This window comes from Meleagris gallopavo, chromosome 20, assembly GCF_905368555.1.
Source record: "Meleagris gallopavo chromosome 20, MGAL_WU_HG_1.1, whole genome shotgun sequence".
Classification (NCBI taxonomy): domain Eukaryota; kingdom Metazoa; phylum Chordata; class Aves; order Galliformes; family Phasianidae; genus Meleagris; species Meleagris gallopavo.
Genome location: NC_139423.1, coordinates 567,831 through 573,830, shown reverse-complemented (window position 1 = coordinate 573,830; position 6,000 = coordinate 567,831).

The following is a 6,000-nucleotide window of genomic DNA, read 5'->3' as shown; positions in this document are numbered from 1 at the left end:
TGTCTATTTTTACATTTATATTTTATAGTTACTAATCCTGTGTGGAAAAGCTGCCGTAATTTCTGAGGTGTATATGTCTGATTTTGCCTTGTAATGCCCAGCAAAATTCCATGAAAGTGTTATATCTGTCATATATATTATCTATAAAAAGATTCTTTTTCCTGTCAGAGAGACTTCCCATTTTTGGGTTCTGTTTATTTGCCTACCTGAACAACAAGGTTTGTTTGGGGATTGCATTCTGAGGTATATAAAAACATCAACTTTCAAAATAGATAAACTTATTGCCTTTAATTTAAGAGAGACTGTAAACACCTGTTTAAAATGAGAACTCTGATTATTTTTATGGACCTACAAGGAAACGATTTTTTCAGAACTATTCAAATTGTAAAGACGTCCCTAACAGTGCTATGTATCAGTATAATAGTCTAAACTAGATACATTAAATACTGATAGAATATGTGAAAAGAAAAGAAAACCAGGCATTCTCACAGTTTGTTTTCTGCTGAACTAACAGTACAATTCAGCTGGGGAGGCCATAAATGATGAGGAATCATCAGAGCCCAAGTAGCATACCAAGGAGAGGGACACCAAGGATTCCTTCCTCGCTTCTACTGCCATCACTGCAGAATAATAGTCTTTTGCACTGACACACTATTTATGGAGTTGTGCTGCCTGCCAGCTGACAAGCACTAACTGACCAGGGGGAAAACACTGCTCCTAAATGGCCATAAAGGAACATCTCTGCAAGAAAGTTTAAAATAGATACAGTGCGTATGTTCCAACAGAACTGCTGCCTAACAGCAGAGGGGCTGCGATCCGTGAACTCCTGGTCTAGAGGGACGTGTACTTCCTGAGCAAGTAAGCGCTATTCTGCATTAGGGGAGTAAACTTCTTGACATCGTGAGGAAAAAAAATTCAATTCAAAAGCTGAATTCTCCTTGCACTTACTGATCAATCTGGCATATAACCAAGAAAAGTGTATACAAAAAGAGGTCCTTTCTTTCTCCAGTTTCCCTCAAATGCAGAACCATACTTCTAAGGGTAGAGAGTTTCAAGATAGATAGGACAGTGGACAAAATACATCAGGTTACTAAGAGGCAAACTGTAGGCTTACTATGAGTGTAGATTAACTGTAGAATACTCTATTGAGACATTTTGTAGATATTCTCTGTAGTTTAATCAGTATTTTTGCTTCCTCAAATGTGTGACTTTGTATGCAAATTAGAAGTGTGAAGAATATATTTATTTGTAGCATTCAGTCAGAGATAGTAACAAAGTGAAGAAAACTACGTTTGCTTGTCTGCTTTTCTCTGAGTTATTCTCAGTAGTGCATCACAGCAATATGCCATGCATTCATAGAACAGTCCACAGGTTGAAAAAATATTTGGACCAATTAATCTGTTGAAATTCATCATGAGCTACTGAATACCCAGACATCATGTCCTATTTAGGGGTTCCATAAATACATATTGCTGGCAGCTGGGTGAGTTTTGATGAAATGTCACTCTACATTGCCTTAGGCAACGTGTCTCTCCTTCCTGGGCATCATTTTCAAAGACAGAAAGTTGGGCCACAGGGACCTTTGATATCAAAAGCACAGCTCATTCTGTGTTGCCCGCAGGGAGTAATATCATGCTCCCTCTCTCCTTTCCTTCCCCTTCCTTCCTCCTCCCTGATTCCTGCTACTTGCTGTTTTCACGACTTTTTTGATCCAGTGGTCTCCCAGCCTGCACACCCCACTCACCAGCTCTGTAACAGGAGCCCCTCAGCTGCTTTGCTGAATTATGGAAAGGGCATCTTGAATGTCATCTTGTTGGCCAGAACGTGCTGCCCAGATCTCTTCCAATGCTGTTAGTGCTGCAGAAGGGAGGAGTCTCAGTAATGTTGCACCTGTGGTATGCATCTGAATCTGCCCATTTTCTGATCATAGATTATGGGCTTTGTTTGCCTCTCGTGTTCAGTTAACTCATTCTAGGAACTTCCAAGAATACCAATCTGTACAAAGCTACTTCACAACACATCTGTCACCAGTGCTCCTCTTAGGACAAACTGTTCACCTTCCTTGACATTCAGTGAAGGTAAATCATAACTGCATTCCAAGCTGCAGAAATTAGGTTCTGAATGAAGCACAAGGGACAAAGCATAGCAAGGCCATCATAATTCCTTCATAACCAGTATGTGACTTTAGCTTGTCTTTACAAGTGCTCACAGATAAACCAAGGAAGTTTTGATTGCATTTACCATAGCAAAGAATGTGTGATTCACAATCATTTTCAACCTGTGGGTTTTAAGTCTCATTCATCATGACCCTAAGTAATTCTTCCTGGGAAAGCATTTATTGCTTCTATCAGTTCTCTCACCTCATCTCTCTTCAGGCTTACTGATAGTTTAATGGCACATTTCCCAACTAGATGATGCATCAAAAATACGGAGTAAACACATTCTGCAGGAAGCAATGAGAGCATGCACCTTAGCAAGTCTAAACTGAACTGATAAATGCCCTTTTAATATGGAAAATGTTTTCTTACCATCTGCAGGGTCTAGTCACATCCTATCAGAAGGGTAGGGATGAAAGGTTTTGTCACAGAGTAGCATTCTGACATTTCTGCTTGTCCCATGCTAACCTTCCTGTGAGCTCTCCTATTACGCTGAGAGCAGCAGAAATGTTGCTACAGCAGAGGTTGGGCATTCTATGTCAGGGTGTCCAGCAGGAGCTACGGAGCAAACTGATGTCTAGAGGAGACCTTACCATAACAGCAGCATGGCCAACAACAGTGGTTGCACACTGAAAATCATGAAAAGATTTTTTTTTTTTTTTTTAAAGTAGAGAGGAAATCAGAGAACTTCACCCATTGAGCTGCACAGACTTCTTGCTCTCCGGTTGCTCCATGGGTCCTGCTATAGCCAGGAGACCTTGAGGAAGTCACTCAGTCATCAGCTGAAGGGATTAGCTGGAGGAGCCAGCTAGGGCTGCCAGCAGGACATGAGCAGGAAGGGGCTGCAGAGATAAGGAAGGAAGGCCTGGAGAGATTGGAGGAGGAAGGGGTACATAGCTGGAGGAGGTCCTGGGAAAGGAGCAGCTAATGAGAATGATCAGGGATGCATAAAGCATGTAGAGCCTGACAAGTTTTCATTTCTCCTCTAGCTCAATCCTCGAAGATTAACAAAGAGATTTGCTCATATGTACTTTACTCACACAGCCCCACTGCATACACAGCAACCTCCACACAGCATAGAACACTAATGCAGAAACTTCAGGGCTAGGCTGCAAAGGATTGCTCTCCTCATCCAAGTCTTCTTGCTAAGTTCCAAGAAGGCCTCCTGCCACCCAGCGGGACATGGGCACAGAGAGTGGCAGGAAGGCCGGAAGAGGAGAGATGCAGAGTATGTTCTTAGCGCCTCCTGCTATGCAGTACTGCATGCAAGATGTAGATGCCTAGTCCTCTTCAATATAGCTAAGAGCACGAGAGACCTGCACACTATTCTCAGAGATTTTTCACCTCCGAAAGATTTCACCTCCTACAGACAGTCAGGTTAGGAAATACCTCCAGAAGTTGTCTCGTGATAAAAGTAAGCATAAAGCCACCTATGGCTACCCTGGAAAATGGTGAGCATGAGACTGGAGCGATCTAAGTGCATCTGTCGGGATCTAAGTGCATTTGGCTCTATGGGAACTAAAGCCATAATTTGGGAACAGTGTTAGTGTAGGTCTAGTGTGCCTGCCTGTACAATGGACAAGCTTTGAGATGGGGTTGTGGACAATGCATCCAACCAGAATACATCCTTACTTGCTGGTAAGGGACCAAGATCTCAAAGACATGTAAAGGATGCTGAGCATGCCATCGCTCCTTAGCTGAGAAGAGTGCTGCAAACAGACCTCACTTTCCTGGGCAAATGATCTGTGAATGGGACTCTCAGACAGATGGCAGTTAATGTTGGAATCTCTGCCCTAGTGATGCCACATTTAGAATACCATGTTCTAGTCCTAGTCTCCCTAGTTCAAGAAAGACAGAGATCTTCTGTCATGTATCTAGTGATAGGACTAGAGGGAATGGCTTCAAGCTGTGCCAGGGGAGATCTAGGCTGGACGTTAGGAAATATCTCTTCTCGGAAAGAGTGGTCAGGCACTAGCATGGGCTGCCCAGGGAGGTGGTGGAGTCACCAACCCTGGAGGTGTTCAAGGAATGTTTGGATTTTGTGTTGAGGGACATGGTTTAATGAGTACTATTGGTAATAGGTGCATGGTTGGACTGGATGATCTTGTAGGTCTTTTCCAGCCTTAGTGATTCTCTGTGATTCTGTGAATACCTTATTTTGTTTTGCTTGCTTTTGCTTTATCTGTTAAGGTATCTTCACCTCAGCTCACAAATATTCTCATTTTTACTTTTTCAATTCTCTCCTGCTGAGATAGTGAGCAAGCAGTTGTATAGCACTTAGCTGTCTGTCACAGCTAAACTGCAATTGCAAGGCAGCATTTGGGCTGCAAAGCGCTATGGGCAATGACAGTCTAAGGGATGGAAAAGCATCTAGGCAATCCCCTGTGAGGAACTGGAGGACAGTTGGGTGGCATCTTGCCCATGGCATAGTTGCTTTGATTCTTTTGATCTCTTCAGCCTTGCTTCCTGGATTTGATCCTGTGGTAGAATATAGGAGCCTGTAGAGGCTGCTGAGGGAGCTTGTGGACTGCTGTCCCTTGAGATTGCAGATATTGAGATGAGAAAGCATTTATCCAGCTCTGCGGAACTGTGACAGTTTGGGTATAGTACTGCAAAAGGTGGAAGCTCACTCTGCTGTTGCTATACGAAGTTTACATGTCTTTACTCTCACAGAGAATCATAAAGTCATAGAATCATAGAACAGTTTTGATTAAATTGGGCCCCTAAATATCTTTTTGTTCCAACTTCCTTGCCATGAACTGGTCACCACCCACAGCTCAAGCTGCCCAAAGCCCCATCCAGCCTGGCCATACTCACCTTCAGGGATGGGGCACCCATACTTCTTTGGGCAGCAGAGCCAGTGAGCCACCATTCTCTGAGTAAAGAATTTCCTCCTAATATCTAACATAAATCTCCCCTCTTTTAGTTTAAAACCATTGCCCCTTGTCCTATCATTGTCAGGCCATATAAACAGTTGGTCTCCATCTTTTTTTATAAGCTCCCTTTTAAGTAGTGAAAGGCTGCAATGAGGTCCAAAGCATTCCCTTCTCCATTCTGAACAACCCCATAGTACATGGTCAAACTAGAGCCATTCCCAGTCACTCTGCCACAGTCCACAGTGCAGACATCTGCACATCCATGGGATGTTTCCTAGTGGAACAGAAGCAAATATTCCTGAGCTCTCTCCATCCTTGCAGGACTGACTAGCAGGGAATGCAAAGGGATCTGTATTTAAAGAGGCATTACAGGCCTCTCTTAGGAGTCTTGCATGGTACTTGCAAGCGTGAAGACCAAGAATTTCATTCTGTGTGCTAGAGTCCAAGTTGACTTACCTGGTCTCTGATGCAGGCTGCTATCTGTAGGCACTCTTGGCTGTCCTGCTTCTCCTGCATTGAGCTCCTTTTAGATATGAGCAAAATTAACCAAGCCTCTTTCGAAGTGAAACTGCTGGTGACATGACATTGAAGGGACAGGGTGAGATCGATGTCATCTTGAGATCTCTTGCTGATCTTTAACATGAATGTGTTCTCTTCAAATTTGCAGTCAAGTAAAAGGAGCTGGTGCTGGTCAAGATCACAAACAGCTTCATGAAAGAATGTGGGAGAGCCTGTGGATTCCAGTGCAAAGGAAACAACTAAATATCTTTTTAAAAACATCCTCCATTTGGAGAAGAAACTTCATGTTTCAGAATGTCCTGTTTTTTGGCATCCACTGACTGAAAACCCACCTGACTTGAGCACACTTCCTCTAAATGGCTGTGAAATTCATTGTGCAGCTGCTCTAGGATGGGTGCATGGCTAACTGAATCTAGAGACATTAACAAAGGTATCTGATGTTCTCATGA